General features: G+C 47.4%; 1 protein-coding gene across 1 annotated transcript in view; it reads left to right on the plus strand.

Annotated features, from left to right (window-relative positions):
• Nucleotides 1–773: 773 nt before the first annotated feature.
• Nucleotides 774–24,469, plus strand: part of CALN1 (calneuron 1) — a 330,546-nt gene continuing 306,850 nt past the window's right edge. The window contains exon 1 of the mRNA XM_081131483.1: nt 774–1,371. The gene's annotated coding sequence lies outside the window, so the exon portion shown is untranslated. The remainder of the gene's footprint in view (nt 1,372–24,469) is intronic.

Raw genomic sequence — 24,469 nt, forward strand, 5'->3', positions numbered from 1 at the left:
CCCGCAGGCTTCTGACTCCGTCTATGGGACGGTCTGGGACACATCTTGCTATTTTTATTTTTATTTACAACACAAACCTTTGTTTCACTGTGTATTCTGTCAACTTCTGGGCACAGGAAAGGTAGACAGGTAGGGACCAGGAAAGGTGACTGGAGACTCTAAGCTAATAAATATGCTGTCCTTCAGGAATGGGGTAGAAGGGAAAAAAGGGGCCTGTCTGCCAATGGACTTGACAGAGGTCAGCCCCGGGGAGGCTGCTTATAGTCTTCAGGTTCTAGCTCACACCTGTGTCCAAGCACGCCCTCGCTCTCATCAAATCTATTATCTGACCTTGTAGGTTGGCGGGCGGTGGCCGAAAGTGTGCCTCCCTAGATAGTGGCGGGACTGGGCTCGCCGATGCTCCAGCTCCTCCCGCTTCTGCCGCCCGGCGAGGGCGCAGGTGTGATTGTGGCCCAGGGGTGTGGGCACCGGGGAGCAAGTAGTTAAGGTGGGGGGCGCCTGGGCGAGTCGTCCAATACCGAAGAACAGCAGTTTGCCAGAGTTAACGTGGGCAGATTCTTTGGGTAGGGAAGGAAGGAGGACCGTCTGCCAAGCGCCAGCTCGCCCCCCGCGGGTGTGCGCGCGCGCGAGTGTGAGTGCGCGCGCGCGCCCAGGCGTTCCTCAGGTTGCGCTGCCTGGAAACCAAGGGAGCTTGGTTATTGGCAAGGCGACGGAGTGGGGGTGGGGGCCCCCGACCCCCGGAGCAGCGCGGCGCCGGCTGCGGAGCCGAGCCCTGAACCCCAGCTCCCAGTGCGCGCGAAAGCAGAACAGGGTGGGCGCTGCGGGCGGCCTCCAGGCCCCGGGGGGCTCGCCGGGGAGGAGCTGGGAGGAGGCCGAAGCTGCATGGAGTTTCTAGGGCGCGCAACTCCGGCGGGGCCTCGGCCACTGGGCTCCGGGGCGCTGCGAGGCAGCCGCGCACATGGGCTGAGCCCGCGCGCCCGGGCTCTGCACGGCCAGCGGCAGCGGGAGGGGTAGAGGAGCGCGCCGTGCAGGGGTGCGGGGCGCGGGTCCCCAGACGGGAGCCGAGGACAAGGACAGGGAGGCACGCGCCCAGATAGTGCTCCGAGCCGACGAGGGACTCGCGCCGGCTCGGCGCGCGCTTGGGGAGCGGCCTGGGGCGCCGTGGGAGCCGGTGGCAGCGGGGATGCCGGCGCGAGGACGCAGCTGCCGGCTGGGCGTGTGAGCGTGTGGCCGAGCTGCCCGCCAGCGCCCGCATCCGCGCCGCCCCCTCCCTGCGGGCCTCGGAGCGAGCCCCCAGCGCCGCGCCTCGGCGCCTCGGAAACCCGGCTTCGGGGCTGCGGGCTCGCGCCGCCGGCCCCGGCCCTGCGAGAGGTGAGTACACCCCGCGCTCGCCCCCTCTCCCCGTCTCCCGCCCTTGCCTTTCCCCTGCGCTCTCGCCCCTCTCTCTCCACGGCGCCCACAGCCCGAGCTGTCGCGGGCCCCTGTCCCCGGAGTGGGCGGGCTGGCGGGCGGGCGGCCGACAATGCCTCCATACCTGTTGGCCCGGCCGGAGGGCATCCCAGCTCGCCGGAGCCACCTTGCTCTCCCTTGAGGTGGCTCCTGGACGCCCGCCCGGGGGCGTGGGGCCGGGCAAGGGCCGTGGGTGTCCCACTCGGGTGTCCCGGAACTGTGCCAACTGTAGGTTGAGAGCTGGGCGCCTGGGCGGTGGGAGGGGAAGGGAGGGCAGGGAAGCCGCACCGCAGCCCAGGTGGGAGGGCAGCGCGGCTTCCAGGTCTTCGGGAAGCCGGGAGTCATGGAGATCAGGGGAGAGGGGAGGCGGGAGGCGGGGGAGGGTTCCCTCCACCTCCAGCCCCGGCGCGGGCTGCTCGCCTGCCTTCCCGGGCGCGCGCTCCTCGCCGCCCCCCGATAGGGGTCCGGGGCCCTGCGGAGCGCGGGATAACCCGGGAGGCCTCTGGCCGCCCGCACGGGGACCTGGCTGCTGCTCAGCTGGCCCCTGGGCCCCACGCAGCTTCGTGGGTCCGGCGCCTGGGTAGCGGCGGGCTCCGGCTCTCGGGGTAGTTCGGGTTGAAACGCCGGTTCCAGTCTCCCCGGACAGGCGCCGCAGGGAGTGAACTTCCTCAGACTTGGCCTGAGGGCGCCGAGGCAGCAGCAGGTAGTTCTGGGGCCGGGCTGGGGGGCCCAGGCGAGCGGGGGCACGTCTCCGGGCGACCGGGTGGCGGTGCGGAGGGTGCGCCCGGGAGTGCGTTTCGCCTCCTAGACGCCGGCCACGTGCGCCCTCTGGCCCCGCCGGCGGCAGCGTTTCCCACTGCTCTTTTTGACTTGGGGAGGAGTGTGTGAGGAAGGCACCTTCCTTGCCATTGGTTTGAAGCCCTTAGCCCAGGTGAAACGGTGACTGCAGTTCCTTGGGTGCCAAGGCTGGGGCGCCATCCTCACCCCCTGAGCCTGTTTTTCTGCAGAAAAAGGAGACTTTCTTGGGCTCGGAGGAAAGCGGCTCAGTGTTGACTGTGTGTGGCTGTGCTGCGTCCTGAAGTCTGGTTAGTATTAATAGTAACTACATTCTAGAGTGAACAAGAGCAGCCTCGCCGTAGAGGCGAGGTGACCTTCTCTAGAAGAATGGATACATATCTGCCCTCTGTATGTCCAGACACACCCAGCACTTGTGCAAATGGGAACACTCATAACGCTTAGGATTTCCATGTTCTGCTTCTTTAACTGCTGACTTTTAGTCCAAAAGAGAAACTCTTTTTTCAATTCAAGCATCAGAGCTTTGGAAAGGGTTTAAATCCATTTGGTGTGAAATTGTCTTGAGGCAAGAGCAGGACAGGTTGTTTTTTTTAAAATTTTTAAATTTTTTATCAAAGCTGGACTCCAGCTCTCCTCCTTGGCTTGTTGATGGTTCTAATTTCATCTTTGTGGGGTGGAAGGAAGTGTTGGTGGAGTCCCAGTTTTGTTTGCTACTTATTTATCTCAGGCTTTGACTGAGCCTAGATGGCAGCTGAGACCTCCCTCCCCCCAGAGCTTGCAGCTCTGCTGTGACACCCAGTTCCTGATTCATTCCTGGGCTCCAGGAGCCTAGATGGCAACTGAGACCTCCCTCCCCACAGAGCTTGCAGCTCCGCTGTGACACCCAGTTCCTGATTCATTCCTGAGCTCCAGGAGCACATGCCTTTGCTACTCCCTTAGGCCGTTGGTGGTGGCCCCTATAAATGCCCATGGATGCCCCTGGGCTGCATTCCCCCTGTGGCCTGCTCTGCTGGAAGCCCAGCAGCGTGGCCCTCCTTTCTGAGTTCACTGCAGATCTGTGAGTTTTTCATGGCACAGCTGCCTGAAGAACAGCAGTGTTTACTGAGAAGCTGGTCTACGACACTGAATTTGGTTACTGGATATATCCAAGTGGAGTAATGAAAACAAAACTCGTAGGAAACCCAATCCCTAGGCTATTTTATTGGAGGAGTGCTAAATCCTCTTAGAATGATCACCTTTCTCTGAACTCAGAGTGTAACTATTGCCAGTAATCAGGCCTGCAGTGAGGGTGCAGGATAAGGGCTTTTTAGAAAGAAAATAACTTAATTCAGCTGATCCTGTGGAGAAGATGATGGGCATGACTTGATGAAGACACACCACCCCCTTTCCTCTCTAAGGGGTGGTGCAGATTGCGATGGAATGAGGGTGTGTGTGTGTGACAGCCGCTTGGTTGACTTAAACATTTATCTCCACGGTGGGAGGCCTCTGATCAGTGCTTAATATTGGGGAGTGTTAGGCTCCAATCTAGAAATTTCTTTTTCATAGCAAGTGAACAGTGTGCTGCTAGGTCACTAGCCAGAGAGAGATTTTTCTGTGCACTGATTCTTAAGCCTGCAGTCCAGGCTTTGGCAGCCCAGCGGTCCACCAGACAGCCCATGCAGTACTCTTGGGTGGCAGATGGGGGTGCTAGTTCTTATAGTGACAGGAAGTCTTGTGGCTCTGATAGAACTCTGGACATTTAAGGTCTTTGAAGACCTTCTCAATTCAGATTTCTGAGCCCCTACTTGGTGCAAGACACTTTCATGCATGTGAGCTCACATAATCCCCGTTTTTCATATTTGGAAACTGATGCTAAATAACTTTCCTGGGGCTGCGTAGCTTGTGAGTAAGAGGCAGGGTTATGGTTTGATTCTCAAAGGTTGGGCTTTCAGATTCTAAGTCCTGGGCTCTTTATACACTGCTGCTTATGATCTGAAGAGTATTTTAGTAACCTTTGACCTTTGGTGCCTCGTTTAGGGTCAGCCCACAGTGAGTGCCCTGTCTGTGTTTGCTGAGCGAGTCTAGATCAGTGTCTCATTTCTCATTCCTGGTGAGGAAGCTCAGGCAGGGGAGGAGCTGGACTTTGGGCAGTGGGTCAGGGGAGGAGGCCCTGCCCTCCAGGGGTGCTTGTGCTCCAGCCACGTGAGGTTCAAGTTCAGATTTGGTTTGATTATAGGCTATTGCTTCTTTATTTCTTTGCATGTTCCCTCTCTGGGCTTACATTAGTATTGGATGGGTGGCATCTTTGCCCTTCACTTGAGGCTTAAATGAATGTAGTCAGAGTGTCTGAAACGTCCTTTCATGATGGAGAACCATTAGGCAGCGCAATGAGCAACAACCTCTGATGCTTGTTAAAACTGTGCGTCCTGGCTCTCAAGCAATGAAACTGTCTTCAAGGTGGGCAGAGCTTAGACAGATCTCTCAGTCGCTCAGTTTGAGAGTAATTCTGAATGTGGTTAGAAAGGAAGAAAACGAAAACACAATTGTTGCACCCAACCTGCAATTTTCAAAGTGAATTACGATTTTAATCATTGAAACAAAATCATCGAACAAATGATTGATTAATATATCATTGAACAAAAATGTATTCAGTGCCTATTATGTGGTATGGATATTGAGATAAATATGACACAGCACCTGTCATCAAAAAATTCACAGATGAGTGGGGAAGGCAGACCATGTATTAGTGGCACATATTTGTGAGCAGAGACAGAAGGCAGCTAGCCTAGGATGGAAGTGATGTCTGAGCTGAGCTGAGAGGGTGACATGCTCAGTCTTAAACGGGTATTCCAGTGCAGAGGAAGCAGGGTGGGTCCAGGGCGAGAGCTAAGAAAACAAAAAATATGGGGAAGCAGCTGGTAGCTTGGAGTTCCTGGAGCTTTAAGGTTGAAGCGGCAGTGACAAGAGAAGAGGCTGGAATGATAGATGGAGGTCTTTGGTCAGGACCAGGGGCTCAGCATTTCTCTGTTAGGGGGCAGGCAGCATGGTCAGATCTGAGTTGTAGGTAAGATTGGTTGGGGGACCTTGTGCAGAATGGATTGGTGGCTAGTGCTGAGGCCATGTGGGTGTGTGGAGCAGGAGAGATGGGTTGGACAAACATTTAGGAGCATTCTCAGGGTTCCCAGATTGCAAGCAACAGAAACCAACTCTGTATAACAACTAAACCAAAGACTGTATTAACAGTATTGATGGGAACTCACAGGACTGAGGGTGCACCTGAAGAGGCAGAATTGGAACAGACAGGAATTAGGCAGTCAGTCAGGATCTTGGTGGCAGGAATTGCCCAGGTTCTCATAGGTGATACTATGGAAACACAGGATCTCCAGCCTTTTCCTTCATTATCATCATCATTATCATCGCATTATTCTTGTACATTCAAAATGCTCAGAGGAAATGTCCACTTGGTATAGCTTTGGGTCTCCATATCTAGTAGCAGTTTTCTGAAAGGTCATTGGAATGGGGAAAGGTTGTTTTCTGAAAAAAACTGGAATGATTCTGTGAAAACACAGTGACTGAGATGTTGGGCATGTCCTCCATAGGAGGGGAAGTTGGTGAAACTTACTGATTAATTGAGGTAGGAGTAGGAGAAAGGGAAGGGTACAGTGTGACTACTGAGTTTCTGATTTAGGTAATGGGGTGGATAAAAAAATGAAAATGCCAAGACTAAATAACTCACTTTTCCCCACTGACAGGGCTAGGGACAGCTCTCTGTGACCAGGCTGCCTGAGAAGGTGATGACCTATTTTTAAAAGTCTCATTAAGGGGTTGCACTACTGTCAATAAGACCATTTAAGTAGTTACATTATCTCATGCCCCACAAGTCTGGGTACTTTGAACACATTTTTATTCATTCAACCAATATTTATTACACATCTCTGGCTTAGGTACTGGGGAAAATGGGTGAATTAGACAGAGGCAGTACACTCATATTCTGGTGGTATAAGACAATAAAAAAATAAAAATAGAAAATGAAATTAGATGATGTGATAGAGACAGGTGCAGTGGCTCCTTCAGGTTAGGTTGTCAAGAAAGTACTGACTAAGGAGCCATATTTAAGCAGAGTAAGTCGGGGGAAAGATCTGGAGAAGAACTTCCAGACAGTGGGAGCATCCAGGGCAAAGGTCCTGAGGTACGGACCAGCTGGATGCATTAGGGGAAGAGGAAGGAGGCTGGTATGGCAGGAGATGAGTTCAGAGAAGCAGGGGCTAGTTCATGGGGGGCCTCAGAGGTCACCTTGTAGAGTTTGAGTTTGATATTGAATTTGATGGAGGCCACTGGAGGGTTTTAAAAGGGAGAGTGAAGTGACTTAAATCATTTTTTTTGAAGATCATACTGGCAGCTGTGCATTCTGTGTGCACTTCCTTGGTACAGTAAAGTGGGTCTTTATCTCTTAGAGTGTAAAATGAAATGTGTAATGTTTAAGAGTAACAGATGGAGAGAGAAATGCTTTGGTGACCTTAATTTAGTGGTTTCTAATGTAGCAATTAAATGTGGGTAAAGATAAAACCACATTTTAGAAGAATAATGGGAATAAGTGGACTAAAAATGTTCACACGGCTTGTTCAAAGATGTTGGCATTTTGAATGATTTCTATTGTTTTTGAAATGAGCACGTATTTATTTTATACTCAGAAAAAAATTGTTTGAAAATGTAGACACTGATGACCACAAATGTTCTGAATGGGGTGTTATAAGAAGTATATCTACTAAACACTTTTCCTACCGTTCTATTTCTGGAAATATTTTGTACTAGCTGCCCCAATGGGTGGCTCTTTGTTTTATTCTTAAAAAATATTTTTAGTTATGAAAGCAAACATTCTTTTTCTTTTTAAAAATTAAAGCAATACAGAAATGTGACATAAAAAGCGATTGTGGTTTTCTGTACTCTCATTCCCCAGATCGTTAACATTTCTGTAAATATATTGTTAGAATTTTTTCCTATGCATTTCAAATATGCATCTATATTTTGTTGCAGGATTTTGGAATATTGCTGTAACAAGTTACCCTATCTCCAAATTACTCTCCAGAATTCTTTCCTCCACAGCATGAAACCTAGATGACCTTTCCCCCCTTGAAACAAAGTCATTAGGAAACTCGAATACGTAACCTAGTGAGGAGAAGCTGGATCTTGTCTTTTTAGTATTCAGAGTGTTCACTGAAAGCATACTTTATACTTATAAAGGATAGAGCAATTAAATATTCATTAAATGTTCGTTTCCGAGCATTGAAATATATTACTCTAACATCGGAGCCCAAAAGTTGGTGTCATGATTACAAATCACTTGCAGTTTTTCATTAACAAACGTTAGCCAATATGGAAACTCAGAAGCGCAAATTAGGGAGCTTAGCTAATTATTTTGGTGACACAGTTAATTACAGTGGAATACTATCCTTTCAAAACAGGAAAGGAAGACCATTTAATGAAGTGTTCCATAGAGCCACTGATGTGCTTGGGAAGAACTGGACATCTGCGTGGTCTCACCGTGCAGACAGTTTGGGGCTGAAGTGCTGGAAATGAAACTCCGTGTTAGTGTAATTGAACAGTGTCAGATTGGTCTCATTATGCGACTCAGCAGAATTACCACTTTCCCATCATTATTTTAATTACATCCTTTCTTGGTGAAGAGAAGAGCCAGTATGTGCTTAGAAGAGAATGTGTGTAATGTAATAGAACCATGTAGTTTAAGGGGCGGCAGGGACCTTGGTTATCTCATTTTACAGATGGGAAAAGTGAGGACCAGAGGGAGTAAATGACGTCTGCTCCGTCAAACAGAGGCGATTTCCTCACCCTAGTGCCTCTTCCCTACATTCTGCAGTGGCTCTGTGTTGTTGGGAAATGCATTTATTTTGGCAAACCTAAGAATTAGAAAAGTACTCTGAACCTGATGAAAAATGGGAGGGTTTTTGAGCTGTTCGTTCATTCTGTAAGGTGTAATCTCTGTGTACTGGTAATAGGCCTGACTACTGTGCAGACATTTTTACAGCCTGGTAAGAAAACCTCAGGCATCCGTGCTGCACATTGATGTAGCACTGTCAGCTGCCAGCAGTCCCATGGCTTGTCCTTAAAACCAGTTACTCTCTTGTTTAATCTGGTGGACGATTCATTTCATTTTATACACAGACATGTAAACACATATTCCATACCCAGCAGGAAATGACAAGAATTCAATGATATATTTAAAAAAAAAAAAGAATCAACCTCTGATTTATTAGTATTTCTTTATTTTACAGATAATGAAACCAAGATGCAGCAAGGTTGGGTAGCTTGCCCAGGGTCCCAGGTTAGCCTCTGGTGGATGGGAACCACCACCACCATTGTCTCTCCAGAGGCATGTGACACACTACCTGAAATTTCCATCTTCCCTTGTCTCTCAAAGACAAGCAAACTTTCTTCAAGAAAGAGCAGACTTGTCCTGGCCAGTGTGGCTCAACTGGCTGGACTTCGTCCCATGCACTAAGAGGTTGCCGGTTCGCTTGCCAGTCAGGGCACATGCCCGGGTTGCAGGCTCGATCCCTGGCCAGGGTGTGTACAAGAAGCAGCGCATCGATGTTGCACTCTCACATTGGTGTTTCTCTCTCTTCCTCTCCCTTCCTTTCTCTCTAAAACTCAATAATCTATTCTTTAAAAAAAAAAAAAAAAAAGCAAGAGCAGACTCTGACTTCGTGAAATCGCTTTAACTAGTTAAATCACTTTTTGTCTAGGCAAACCCATGGATGTAGACCTATAAAGATCTCTTCTCTGGGGTTGCATTTTCAGGTCTATTATGTGGGTTTTACCCAGACCCTTCCTTTCATGAGTCACTTGCTGGCAGCAGATCGAGGACAGATCATCTTTCCTCAGCTGAGGCGGGTGGTCCTCTTTTCACTCCGAGACCCAATCCTCAAGTGTGTTGCACGGATGTCTAACCAGCTTCTGAGTGCTGGTGGATCCAAGTACTGCTGGTTTCCAGATTGGCTCCTATGTTATCTTTTAAAATTTTTTTTATTTTATGTTTCAGGCATATATTAGGCATTTTTGTTTTTCAAATTTAAGTTTACCTTTTTAAATTTAAGTATAGTTGGCATACAATATTATATTAGTTTTATGTGTATAATATAATGATTTGACATTTATATAATTTACAATGTGATCACCACACTAAATCTAGTATTTGTTTTGTTTTGTTTATTTTTTAATAAATACTGAAGTTCTCTGCTTTGCACATGGGAAGAGAAAAATGCTTCTTCAAAAACCCAGAGGCACAGAATACATGGGATCCTCAAGGGGCAGGAATCACAGGGGAGGGGCCACAGAATTAAAAAGGAAAGAAATATAAATGCTGGCAGATACTGTCAATGGGTCCTCACTCAGAGATCTCAGCCTGGCATTAAAATTGTTTTTTTTTTAAATTTTAAATGTTTATTTTTTTCTATAGTACATCTCATTCAAATCATACAAGTCTGATAGATCCCCTCCCCCTCCCCCCAAGCACAAATAATCCTCATTTCAGATGCTTTCTCTTTCTTCTTTTAATCTTACAGGATGTACAAAGATACTCACATTTTAATGGAGAAAAACATCACTCAGAGTTTATTAAAAGTACGGTTCCCAGGCCTCACTCCCGGAGCACCTGAGTGTCTGGGATGGGCCTTAGGGATCCAAAATGTTAACCCCCACCCCCAGCCCTGTCATTTCTGCTGCTGGTGGTCCTCAAACCATTTTAGAGGAACGTTGCTTAGGACTTGTGTGTTATCTTTTGGAAGCAGTTGCAGCCTTACATTTTTAGTTATGGTGCAAGCTGACTCTGAGTCGTGCACACGGGAAGGGACTGAACCAAGGGCACTTGCCATGGACTCTTCTCCCTCAGTTTCAGCTTCTGGCCCTGAGGTCCATGTGCTTGGGGATCCCTGCATGAAAGGTGTTGCTGAAAAAGAAAGTTCTGTCCTCTTATTTGGAATGGTGCAGTTGCCATGAGAGACAGAGAAAGAGAGAAAACTAAAAGGTGGCTCTCTCCTGGAATGACTACCTCCTGCAGGAGCTGGGAGGTCCGGGGAGTAACCTTAGACACGAAGGTGAACACAAGAGGCAGTCCTGATTTGGGATGGTGACCCATCATCACTTGGAACTCCAGCGAGTGGGATGGTGACCCTGCTCTTTCTTGGGAAAGGCAATACAGAGTTTTCCAGAGGGAAGTCGGCTGGCCCTGGATTTGAGTTTTAGAATCAGAGCGCAGAATTCAGTTCCGTGTTTCTCTAACTTTGCTGCACATTAGAATCTTCTGGGGAGCCTTAAAAAAGTCCCAGTGCCCCATCGTACCCCAGACAAGTGATGTCAGATTCTTGGGAGGGATGGGACCCAGCCCCTCAGGTGATTCCACTGTACAGTCAGCTGTGAGAACCAGGGCTCTAGACAGCTTTTCTCAAATAGAGGTACCTGCGGATCCCTCTGGGATATTGTTCAAATGCAAATTCTGATGCCAGGTCTGGAGCAAGCCCATAGTCTGCATTTCTAACAAGCTCCAGGTGCTGCAGCTGGGAGGGCCAGGCCTAGTCAGGAGAAGCAGGTTCCTTCGTGTTAGCTTCATAGGGAGGTCTTCTGGAGTCACTGCCTTTTCGTGGATTAGGGCATCTTTGCTTCATTCAGGGTGGGGCTGGAGAACAGGGAGCCCAGACCCTGCCTCCCCCCTTTCTATTATAAACAATAGAGCAATTAAATATTCACCAAAAGTCTATCTCCGGACACTTAAACGTTTTTGCTCTAGTATTGGAGCCCAAAGGTTGGTGTCATGATTACAAACCACTTGCGCTTCTTTGTCCTTTAGAATCCATTGCACTCTCCTGCCCTTTGGTCAGCATTTATAGAGTCAGAGTCAGAGGCTCAGGGAGCTGCAAGGCGCCTTAGCAATTTTCTAATCCAAACCGCTCAGTTTTGAAAGGGAGGAAACTGATTTGTCCAGAATCACAGATCAGGCCAGGGCTGCTGTGGACTTGAGATCAGGAGGAAGGACGTGGCAGGAGGCGGCCTGGGGAGAAGGAATCCCATGCTGCCCCCCCATGCAGGGGAATCATGAGATAGAGACACCCAGAAAGCCTGAGGATGTATTAAAAGCGCCTGTGAATTGAGAGATATTGCTGTTAATTATACCTGTGATTTGCCATCCCCTTCCTCCAGCCAACGTTAGTTAACTGCACAGGAGCTTGACGAAGCTCTTTGCTTCGAGTTGACACCTTGACAGATGTTCAACAGCTTGTTCCCAGGTGGGATGCTGATGCAGGCTGCCCTGCTTGCTGCAAAATAATTACATTTACTATTTTCACCCCAAACATTTTCCTGCTGCCATTGAAACAAACAGAGAACATTCTCGACATAAAGGTTTCTTGATGTTGTGGTGAATATGTTAAACATGTTGTAAGAATAGTTCATAATTGATGCTCCTGGCATTTGTCACCTAGTTGTGACGTGTTCGACATGTGATGACTAATAGATTATATTTTGTTGGATCCTTTCTTCTGCTTTTTTTCAACTGAAAGCACCTGTTCAGCATGTCAGTGTCGATGGGGACAGTTTCCTGCCTAGCTCTTCATGCTTTGGAAACTGGCTTGACATGCAGGCTCAGGGACTGAAAGGGACATAGTTTCTCAGGGCGGGTGTATTTTGCCTTAGAAGATCAAGTCTTTAAGATAGAGTAGGAAAAGACTTAGGGGCTCATGGAAGTTAGCATAAAGATTGAGGCAGTATAATTATAGCTAATGGTTATATAAATACTCCTTACTAAGTACTCTTACATATGTTAACTCATTTAATGTTTTCCACAACCCTCGGAGGTGAGGTAAATGCCATTATTGTCTCCATTTGTATAGACGAGGATACCAAGGCACAGAGAAGTTAAGCACCTTGCTGAAAGTCACACAGCGAATGAGTAGTGAAGCTTGCCTCATGACTTTGGAGGCCATGCTCTTAGGCCACCAGGCTGTGCTGCCTCTGTAATGCTGATTGCGCGGATGTGCTAGGTGGTTCGGAGAGCTTCCACAGGACATTTTCACGCAGACTCCGACTCTGACATTCCCCTCTTGGAGCACCCTTTTACCTTCACATGGGTGCCTGCTCTCTCACACCATTGGAGATGGTCCTTCTGCTGTTGGCCCTGTCCTAGTTCCCCAGTCTTTGCTTTCCTAGCTCTCTGTAGATGTGTCCATTGATGGGCCCTACAGAAACAAACAGAGAATATTCTCGACATGTAGGTTTCTTGATGTTGTGGTGAATATGTTAAACATGTGGGCAATCCCTAACTCATAAACAAGAGAATCCATAGCAATGGGTAAGGTTAGATTGCCATTTGGGGCAACCATGTGTATGGTAAACACCAGATACCCGTTTTGCATTTGACTTACAGACTTTACTACTGGACTCAGTTTTGGCCTGTGTTCTCCTTTGGAGGCCACCATTTACCCGTGTTGTCTTATGCTCCCAAGACTGTGGCCTTGCTGTGCTCTGAGCGTGGTGGTCTCGGTCTCATTCTTGCTGGTTGTTCAGACTGATTGATCACATTTCCCCAATATGAGTCTCTGGTGGGGGTTCTGCACCGGGTCGACAGATGGGATCCCCTGAGTTCTCCCTCACTTCAGGTCTGCTCTCTGGATTGGATTTCCTGAGTCCTGTCTTTGCCTTGATCTCTCTGCCCTTGATCATGGGCTGAGGCCACCTGATGGCTCATTGGTCATCAGCTGGCCTGGTCTTGGTGCTCCCTCTCTTCTTGCTTGCCTGGTGTTGCCACCTGATTTTCACCCTACAGCTTGTTCCTTTAGTGGTTGGCAAAATTTTTCTTTAAAGGGGCAGATAGTAAATATTTTATACGATCCTTGTTACAGTTACTCAGTTCTGCGATTGTAGCTAGAAAGCAACCATGGACAAGATGTAAGTGAATGAGGGGGCTGTGTTGCAATAAAACTTTATTTATAAAAACGGAGGTGGACTGGATTTCAGCCCATGGTCATAGTTTGCTGATTCTGCTTCTGGATAACTCTTCACTGCCTCTTTTTGACTTCCAACCTGCAATGACTATCTCTTTAGAGGTCATTAGCAAGCCTAGTTTAGAATCTTTCCAGTTCTCAGTTGGCTAAATCGATTCCATTAAAATTTTATGTTGTTCAACACAGTTGGATCTTAAATTATTTTTACTAATCCTCTATTGAACCCTTGGTTGATTTCTTGCCCAATTCACTATCACTGTATTCCTGAATGTTCAACTCTTCTAAGTTTTCTACTCCCCTCCCCCACATTCATTCTTAACAGATGACCATGCCTCTGACTTTGCTAGATTGAGGACATGAACTCCATCGCCTCTTTCCTTCACCTCAGCACTCTCCATCCTTTCTACTTCAAAATTTCTCCCTTCTTTCCATTTCAAAGAAAGAAGTGTCGTTACTCTTTTACCGGGAAAACATTAATCTGATCAGTTTTGATTTCTCCTCAGCTCAAATCTTACTTTCTTTAGCTCATAAACATAAGTCTCCTCCAAACTTTGGTTGACCTCACTGCCTCCCCAGGCTGCCATCCCACTTCACTCCCCCTCTTACTGCAAAGCTTCTGAAAAGGAGGGTCTGCCCCCACTGCTCACTGGTTCACTTTATCAGAGTCTTGTCCCTTAACTCTTTGGTGTTGTCCAACCCTATGGTTGGTCCCCTAAGATATTAAGTCTTAGATACTTAATATATTTTGAACTTGCTTTTCAAAGGCCACTGACATCCTCAATTTAAAATCTAACGAGGTGGACTCATTTCTCATACTTGGCAATATTTGAGACTGTTGGCTAACTTTTCCTATGGAACTGCCCCCTGAATGAACTCTGCTGGCTTAGTCTCACCTCTTAGATCTTGGTATTGGTTTTCTAGAGCTACTGTAACAAAGCAGCACAGACTGGGTGGCTTAAACAACAGAAATTTACTTTCTCTTAGTTCTGGAGTCTGGAGGTACAAGATCCAGGTGTCAGCAGTATGGTTCCTTCTGAAGGCTGTGAGGGGAGGTTCTGTGCCAGGCCTCTGTCCTTGCCTTGTAGATGGCTGTCTTCTCCGTGTCTTCATATGGTCTTCCTTTCTATGTGTCTGTGTTCAAATGTCTTCTTATAAAGACACCAGTTATATTGAACAGGGGCCAGCTTGACCTCATTTTAACTTATTTACCTCTTTAAAACCTATCACCAAATATGGTCACATCCTGAGGTTAGGAATTCACCATATGAATTTATTGGGAGACACAATTCAATCCAAAACACTTTTCTATCTCATATTTCCCTTTCCAACCCTCAAATGCAGGCGTTCCCACGGTTCATGAATTTGCCTCTTTCTTTTCATGCTCTCTCTAGTTTCTCTCTTTGAACAATGTTTTTCCCCCTCTGTGCTTCAACTATCTCTTGAACATCACATCTTATCAGACTTTAGGTGTAAATTGTCCCACGGGCACTCTAAACTCAACGTGCTCCAAACAGACTGGATCATTTCCTTCCCAGTCCACAGTGTGTTCTCCCTGCGTGGCCTGAAGTCTCCAGCCCCACAGACACTCAGAATAAAAAACTCGATGTCATCTCTGGCCCTCTCTCCCCACCCGCACGTGCTTGATCGGTGTGTCAGTTCTGTTGGCTGGCACCAATGTTCTGATCTCATTGCCACTGCTGTTGCTCTGGCCTGGTTTGAGCCAGTTCCTACCGGTCCATCCACAGAAAACAAGGTGAGTCCTGCCACTTTGGTCTTCCAGAGACTTTCAGTTGCATTTTGAATTCTTAGTGACTTTCGTTTGGCCTCCTTGGGCATAGAACACTGCCCCCTCTGTGTCTTCAAGTTCCAGTGATGGCTGACCTCTGCGTCCTTGCTGTGCTCTCTCTCCTCCTTGTCACGAGGAGGCAACATTAAATCTCGTGAAGCTGAATTAATTTCTCCCTCTGTGTTTGTGTAATACTTACCTAGACATTTGCCCTGCTGCTCCTTAGCTTGTGTTAAGTATTACATTTAGAATAACAGTGTGCTGGAAAACTAAAAAGGATTTTAGAAGGCGGCCCTTTCAATGAGGAAATAGACCCTCCATGAGCTAACTTGCAGTTATGTCTCTTCTTCCATTTCTGAATCATGAGTTTTTAAAAGAGGCCCCTACTGTGAATTATTCAATTTCAGTGCAAGGAATCACTCCCTTACCCATTGAGCTGCTTACTCTGAGTGTCTGTGGGGCTGGAGGCTTCGGGCCACGCAGGAGAACACACTGTGGATTGGGAAGGAAATGATCCATTCTGTTTGGACCATGTTGAGTTTGGAGTACCCACTGGGACACTAGGTGTGCGTGTCGTGTGGGGCTATGCGTGTGAGTGGTTATCTCCACAGTTCTTGGCACAGTGCTTTGTCTGTAAGACACGGTTAGAGATGTCTCTTAGGTTTCACTGGCGGGCAGTACAGTGGGGATCTAACAGTGACCTGAAGACTCGGACGTCAGTGTGGGAAGAGCGAGCCTGTGCTGGTTTGCGGGGCGGTCTCACTGCAGTAATCTTCATCTCCATCATTTGCTCTGTGATTATTTGCTCAGTGTAAAATGGAGATAATACGCCGGACACTTCTCCCACTGGGGAGGTGAATGGTACGGGAAGAATGGAAGTGAGCTAAATGAACTCCTTCTTTCAGTACCTTGAGTTCTTTGGAGAAGAAAGACGAGAGGAAACAAAGTAAAATCAAGGTGTTTCTTAACGGAACCCTTTAGGCAGATCTGAACAGATGGGTGAGGGAGTGATAACTTGCATTGAAATTGAATAATTCACGGTATGGGCCCCTTAAATAGGAACTCCCCTCATAAAAATGAATGGAGTTTCCAGATCATTAGGTAATTGGCAGGGAGAGGGGAAGGCAGAGAAAATCATCTGTGTGAACAGCAACAGAAAGCACAATCAGGGATAGCAGCAAGCAGGTCAGATTTATAACGCAAACCACCGGGAAACAGAGATGGATTTATTGCACAGAGCGAAACATTCTTTGGGAAGGGTGTGGTGGTTTAACATTCTTTTTCCTGCCTTTCCAGTGCATGGAATCTTCACCTTTCTTTCTTCTCCAGGAGGCTCTTTGGATCCCTGCCTTTATCAGGACCGGTAAATGGCGCCCCCTTGGGGGGAGCATTGAGCCCTTTACCCTGGGGGGGGGGGCTGGAAGTAACGCACCTGCCACACACCTGCTCAGCCTTTTCCCCCTCTGACTCAGTGCTTCTTGCATTGTCTGGGGGTGAGGGGACCTGGCCTGTCTGGGTGCCACAGGGGCTCCCTTTGTGGTTACAGCTCCATAGATACTGGCTGTCATCAGTCTCCTGGTGGAGCCAGCCAGGCAGAGCAAACAGTTTCGGGAATAGCTGTAGCACCACATCGCCCAGCTCAGATCCCTTCAGCCTTCATTTAGAAAGGTTTGGGAATAAACTGCCCTGTGGATGATGGGCACGCAGACTTACCAGCGTGACAGGGCTTTCGGGGAAGACCACCGCCATCCGATCACGGCTTTCCCGTTTGTAAATGTGAAGTACAAAAGTAAACATTTGCAATCAAACGTCAGAAACTAAGCAAATAGAAGAAAATAGGATTTACTTTTAATCCCATGATCCCAGAGATAACCGAGGATCACAGTTTGGGGATAAAGTCTCCCAGAGTTTGTGTTTGTGTGTGTGTGTACGCGTGGGTGTTGTGTGCATTTATGAAGCACTCCTCCCTTTATTAGAAGGGGCGGCGAAGGGAATGCTGTTGTATAAGCTGCCTTTTAACTTGGTATTGAGTGGATGTCTTCCAGGTTGTTACATGTGCTCCTTCCTTATCATGTGTAATGAATGCGTTCTATTCCTCAAATGGGCTGCTGTTATTTTTAAAAAATATATGTTTTTATTGATTTCAGAGAGAGATGAAGGGAGAGGGGGGAGAGAGAGAGAAACATCAATGGTGAGAGAGAGTCACTGACCCGCTGCCTCCTGCACGCTCCCTACTGGGGATCGAGCCCGAAACCCAAGCATGTGCCCTGACCGGGACCTGGACTGTGGCCTCCTGGTTCATTGGCTGACGCTCAGCCACCGAGCCACGCCAGTGGGGCGGGCATCTGTTATTTTTTACTTTGACTTTACTGTTGAAAAATATTCACGTCTGTAAGTGTTTGTCTAAGTATAAATTCTCAGTATAAATGATCAGGTCAGGGGTTAGGGTACCTTTCCTCAAGATAGTTCCCACTCCCACTCCTGCCGCACTATGAGAGGGCTCATTTCCACGCATCCTCACCAACACCCGGTGTTGGCATAAACTGTTTTTGAAATTTGATAGCCAAAATGGCTTTGAATTGTTGTTTTATCTTGGATTCCTGGGATCATAAGCAAGCGTGCATATTTTTTTAAATGTACTCTTTGGCCATTTGGTTTTTCTTTTGTGAGTTGTGTATTGAAGTTTTATGTCTATTTTTCTATTGAGGTGTTTTCTAAAAAAATAACTTGTAAGAACTCTAGTAGAAAGAATAGTACCCTTTGTTTGTCAATGTTGCAAAATTTTCCAAATTTGCTGTTTCTTTCTTTTATATTATTTTAAACTGCTTTTTAAAAAAATTATTTGATCAAATGTATCTCTTCCCTTTTAAATATTTAAGTTTCGGAGTCATGCTTAAAAAATTCTGCCTCACCCCCAACATTACATAAATACTTACTTCTAAATTTAAAATATTTCTTCCAATTGAAAAGCCTGTTTTATTAATGTATTGTATTTCAGATAGCTTAAAAGTTGGATAGTATTCAACAGCTTCTGACACCAAGTGGCAGCCCCTTGCCATCCTGGGGAGCCCAGCTCTGGGGCAGGGTTCCGAGGAGCTTGGTGTGGGAATTCTGCCCTCAGGCTGGCGGAGGGGGTCTAGGGTCCCCCAGGTTCTGTGCACAGATTGGCCCCCGGGTTCTTGTTCACAGAAGGTGCTTGACCCAAGCCCCACACTGGGCCTGGTGTGCCTCCCTTTTTCATTTCAGCTGAGGCTGCCCTGCTGGCTCCTGGGACACAGGGCACAAGAGCAGTGTGCTAGCTCAGGGCTAGGGACAGGGATCTGTCTGTCTGCCTCTGATCAGGGCTTCCCACAGCGTGGACCCTGCCAGCGTGTGCTTCTCTGGGTTCTGGTGCCGATTGGCCAGCTCCTTCCTAGTACAGACCATGACAGGCACCGAATCTGTCCTCCCCTTCACTCCGCTACGGCGGCGACCTCCAGTGCTTTCTTGCTTCAGATCTCCTCGAGACCTCTCCTTCCCCTCCTGTTTGTCCTGTCTTACAGAGGAATGTCTCCCTGCCTCCTGTCGCCTGCCCTTCATTCTTATTTGAGCGGTGTTTTGGAAAGGAGAGGCAATAAGTGAGTGAGATTGCTTTGCCAGTTTTTATCAGAAGTCTAATATATGTTTTTATCAATACATTTTAAAAACCTACCTACTATTAATTTTGGCTGTGGTATGATATATTTTTCAAATGATTTTCAATTTTTCCAGTATTACTTATTGACTAGTCCATCCACTGATTTAGAAATGCCAGTTTTGTATTATACCAAATACCACATTCATTTGGGCTGAATTTCTGATCTGTTGGTTCAGCTCTCCTGTGTTTCCATTCTTTTTCCAGTGCCACCCTGGTTTAATTATAGTAACTTTAAGATCTATGATAGGAAGTAAGTTTAAAAATCTATGATAGGGCAAATTTTCTCTTATTCTTTCTTATATTTTTAAATTACAATTTTTTTTTTCAGTGAGAAAACAATTATTATCATGATGGTCACTGTTTATTCAGATTTCCCAGAGCCAACTTCCCAAAACCATTAAAAAAAAAAAATGCACTTGTCATTTTTTCTTTGACTTATCTTTCCTAAACTTTCTCAACCTAAAGTATCATTTCCAAAATTATATTTTAAGAAAGTTATATTGCAGGAAAAAATCCCCTGGAATGGGGATTTCTTGATGTGTGTGGCTTACCTGTGACCCAATTTTCTGTCCCCTCCACTTCAGAGTGGCACAGTGCTGTGTATTATGGGGAACACAGCTTGTGGGTACACCCTAAGTCAAAAAGTAAAAACACAATAATAGAGGGGAGCAACTCATCAAGACCTGGCACCACCTTAGACAACACCTGGGGAAGCTGCAGACCTCAGTCATGAATTGGGATGGCCGTGAGGCACTTTGATGCATCTGATGACATCAGTATCGAAACATAAGGGCAGAGTGAAGAATCCTCCTTGCGGTCTGGGTGGGGCAGGTGGCCCTCAGCGGTGCTGAGAGAAGTCAGCTCCGTCTCCCAAGTGTGAGTGGGTCTAACCTGCTTGGAAGTGGCTCCCTTGTGGCAGTCTGCCTCTGCCATTTTCTTCCTCTGCCTCTTTGGTTTTCTTCTTCCCTGTTTTCTCACCACTTTCCTCTGTGCATCTCTTGAGTCTTTCCTATTTTCCTCTAAAGGCTGGGCCCTGCTGCGGCATCCAAACCTTTACAGATAACCTTCTTCCTCTTAAAATATATAAAGTTCATGTTCTTCATAAACCATCTTCACTGTCCCATTGGCCACTTCTACAACTTCACACTCTGCCCTTATGTTTCGATACTGATGTCATCAGATGCATCAAAGTGCCGCACGGCCATCCCAGTTCATGACTGAGGTCTGCAGCTTCCCCAGGTGTTGTCTAAGGTGGTGCCAGGTAATAGCACCATCACAGCCCCCGAGGTCACTCTCCTTTGGTTCCACCTTCCCTCCCCCACCTGGACCTTCACCGATGGTCCTGAATGGTGGGTAGTTGGCAGTATTTGGAGTGCCAGGAGCTGATGCCTCTTACCAGGTGCCAGGCTCTGTGCTAAGTATTCTCTGGATAATTCCAGTTAATGCTCATGACCAGTGTGACGTAAATACCTTATAGCTTGAATTACATTAATGAGAAAACTAAGACTTACAGGGGTTGCATTGCATAGGGTTTTACAGCTAAAATGTGGTAGAGCCAGGCCTGGGCCAAGGGTCTTTGGCTTGAATGCTCAGCTGCTATGCAGCTTCTCTTTGTATGCTTAAAAGCCTAAGGGTTGAGAAAGACCTCCTTCCTGTGTCCTTGAGTTGGACATGGCAGAAGGGCCACCATTGGCAGTCACAGAACGAAGGGGTGGTGAGTGGGCAGGACTGGGAGAGCCCTGAGGTGGGAGAGGGCTGGTAGGGGCCCCCTTGGAAGTGTCCGCACCTTGACTGGACTCTGCACACACCCTGGCCTGAAACCCCCTACCCAGGACAGCCTTGGCCTGAAACACCCTGGCCTGAAACCCCCTACCCAGGACAGCCTTGCAGCGGGAAGTACAGGCTCAGCTCCTCCTTCAAACTTGGAACCTCTCCCTAGACCTGGTGAGTAAGGTCATTTCAGGAGAGAATGGAGAGAAGATGACTGAATTAGCTTGGCTTTTGTGCCTCTTTGGCACGGCGTGGAGTGTGGGAAGCCATCCAGCGTTGTTCTTCCTGGCTGGCTGTGGGGCAGAAGAAGACAGCGCACAGCGGGGGACCTTGCACTCGTGTTTGTTTTGCCTCTTGGTGACTTTCCCTGCCTGCCATCCTGATCTGTCATCTTCCCTCTGATGCCCTCAGCCAAGGGCTTGTGAAGGTGGCTTCCTCTCCTCACAGCACCCCTTGCGTTCCTTGAGTCCCTCTTTGGGAGGCGGTGTGAACGCTCCCATCCCCATTCTTTTCTGTAGTGTCCCTTACGCTCCGCATTACCTTGTCTCGGACTTCATGCTCCATCAGAGGAGAAGACTCTGTTCCTGAATTTCTTGGACCCTTTCAAGCCTCACGCTCACCCCCAGTGTCTTTATTTGCAGATGCTAGTGTGTTTCCAAGAGCAAAGGCCCTGCCTCAGGTTATGGCTTCAGAAAGACAAATAAGGCCAGCAGTCAACACAAATTTCCAGGAGAGTAAATGCCGTTCGTTGTTGCTCTCTGTCCATCCCAGGAACAGCCTCCGTCGATGTCGTCTTAGGTGTTGCCTTGGGAGCCAAGGCACTTGGGTTTGACCTCCCGCTCTCCCACTAGCAAGTTTTGGACCAGTTATTTAATTTGTGCTTCATTTTCCTCATCTGTAAAATGGGATAATAATCCTGCTTCGCAAGGCATAACAGAGATGTTATTTAACATTGCTTAGAATTGCCTGCCATGTAAAAATGTTCACTATTTTCATACACGACCTATTCTTAGGAATTTTCCTTTGGTAGATCATGCCAGATGGTCATGGTCCCCAGAGAAACTTCTAGCATCGTTATGACTCCAAGAGAGTTTTTGCTCCCAGGTTTTCCTTTTTGGCCCCCCCTGGTCCTGGGGATGTGTTTTGCTGCGGGTTTACTGTGGAAGGGAGAGTAGTGCAGGGGAGGGATCATCTTATTTCCTCTGTTATGCTGGTTCTCAGAAGGACAGGCTGCCTCACATCATTCATTCATTTATTCCTGCCTGCGTGCATTCCACAAACAGTTTTGCGCACACCTCACGTGCCTGACTCTGGGCTGGATGCTGGGAGAACATTGTGTCCCAGGAGCTCCACAGTCTGGTTGTACTTTGCTGACGCTTATTGTCGATGATGATGCTTTGTTTTTCATGTCTCTTGAGTATAGAAAGGCTTCTCATTTCTTTTAGCAGATTCCTCTCCATCACACGTCTTTGTGAAGGTTAGGTAGCGACCGAGAGGCCACACCAGGCGTCCTCCTGGGGAACTCACCATCTTAGCTTGTGCTGGTTTTTGGTTTCTGCCTTTTGCTTCTCCCATCAGCTGGGACCCTTCTCTTGCCAGATGTCCCCAAGGTGACTGTCATCCTGCATTCTCTGTCCTCTGCCCGGCTGTTGGGATGACCTTATGGCTGTTGGGATGAGCTTACGTCCTATTTGTGACATTCCTGATGCTGCCCACTGTCTTGGGCATGGCTGTCCGCAGGGCACCAGTGTCTTCCCTGAAGGTGAGAGGTCTGTGCCCAGAGTCAGCCTCCCCACACCACCTGGATGCTTTCTTCTGGGAGCTACTCTTCTCTGCCTGAGCCTGCATAGCTCTCGCAGTTGCACAGCCCAGATATTACTTAAACTCTGGGACTCATATCCCAGCAGCTTGTAACTTTTTGAGGACGTGGGCTGTGGCTCTGCAGCCATACCATCCTGGATCTCAGCATACAAGATGCTTGAAGTCCCTACCACCCCGACAACCGAATGCGTGAATTGATCTCGTGGCTAGATAGGGCTTCAGACTTCCCTAGGCACACCCTCAGTTTTGCGGCAGAAGGAGAGGAAACCTCAGAAAAAGACAAAGACCTTGTCCTCGGGGCTGTAGTCTTATTTCCAAATATTTATGCTGTCAAGTACAGAGTAATGGGTACATTCCAAACCGCTTTTCATCTGAATGATGGCTTGAAGGAGTCTAGTTTACATGCTTCCCATTTTATGTAAATTGGCCAAAATGAGGCTAAATCTCCAGGAGTCCTGTGCCTTTCTCTACGAATCTCTTACAGCTTCTTTCTGGTAAGGTAGGACTAATTCAAGTTTTTTAAAAAAAACAAAAAGCAGCAGACTTTTTGACGCCTGCCTGATTTTGTCCACCTTCAACCATATTTATTCTCAGCTTGGCTACTGCTGTGGACTGAATTCTGTCCCTTCCGAACAGCATGTTTCGAAGCCCTGTTCCCCAATGTGATGGTTTTTGCAGGTGGGGCCTTTGGGAGATCATTAGGCTTGGGTGAAGTCACAAGGGTGGGGTCTTCATGATGAGATTAGTGCCGTCATAAGAAGAGAGGGGAGAGAGCTTGCTTACACTCCCCTCTCTTCCCGCCACATGAGGACACGGCAAGAAGGAGGCCGTCTACTAACCAGAAAGAGAGTTCTTAACAGAAACTGACCTTGCTGGCACCTGTTCCCTTGGACTTCTTGCTTCCATCACTGTGAGAAAGTAAATTCCTGTTGTGTAAGCCACCCCGTCTAAGATGTTTTGTTATGGCAGTCCGAGCAGACTGAGAGCTAGCAAAAAGTTGAACGTGCCATTCTGGAAAACTCCACAGTCAGTGGTGGGTACTGTGAGCAGGTATTCCCCACTGATCCAACAATCTCTTGCTTCCCACTGTCTTTGGGCGAGGGCTTCCGACTCAGCCAACAGGATTGCCCACCGTTGCAGGAAGGTGTCTGGGGCTCTCAGTTTGATACAGGCGCCTGAGGAGCCAGAAATGTCTCGAGGAGTTAGCAGGACAACCTGATATGAGGATGTCAAAGGAAGATGCATAGAAATTTATTAAAGTCAAATCCTTTAATATTTAACTTCTTAATTAAAAAAGATTATGATAGCCTCAAGGAGAAGCCTTAAAAAGCAGCTGAACTCAAATCATCTGTTTGCAGGTGAGCTTCAGCATCCCTATGACACTGGTGTAGGATTCCTTCCAACAGGTGCATCCACCTCATTGCCTGCAGGCCTTTGACCCTTGGAAATTCTTGGGGAGACAGATCCACTCAAAATCAAAATTGATATAGGAGATGCACATCTGTTCTGGTCGACACAACCTGTTGTTAACACTAGCCCTTGACATTCTCTGGCCAAGGCTCTCTCTACTGAGGCTTGCGCTGCAGACACAGTGTGTGCTGGCACATGACGGCTGTGGTCTCTTGAGCTCTGGCCTTGACGCAACCTTGGTCTTGTCTTCAGGTTCCTTGGGGCCCAAACCCCATGTGGAGGGAATTCTAGGCAGTTTCTTTACTTTGTAAAATCATGTTAGTTTTTTTCTAGCTATAAAATTGAATTAGACCCATGGAACTAAGTGTGGAAAGTTCAAACAAATAAGAATACAATTAGAGTAAATCCACCACTCAGCAATAACTAGTATTTACATTTTAGTTTATTTCTTTCCAATATTTTTTTCTACGAATATATACACACATATATGAATATACACATATATGGATATGCATAAGAATATATATGTGACTAGGTGATGTAGTTGTGATATGCTCTCCATATAACTTTATGACCTGGCCTTATAAAAGTAATACAGAAGTAGGATAATAAAAAACAATATAAGTAAATACAAATTAAAAGTAAGAGTTCCCACCAGTCAAACGCACATGTCAGAGGCAACTACCTTTAACCATTTATAATTGTTAGTGCCTTAGGCAGATGAAATCACTCCAACTGAAGTGCTTTGGCGTGTGTTGTTTTTTTTAAAGTAGC

Source organism: Miniopterus schreibersii (genome assembly GCF_964146895.1).
Source record: "Miniopterus schreibersii genome assembly, chromosome: 3".
Lineage (NCBI taxonomy): Eukaryota > Metazoa > Chordata > Mammalia > Chiroptera > Miniopteridae > Miniopterus > Miniopterus schreibersii.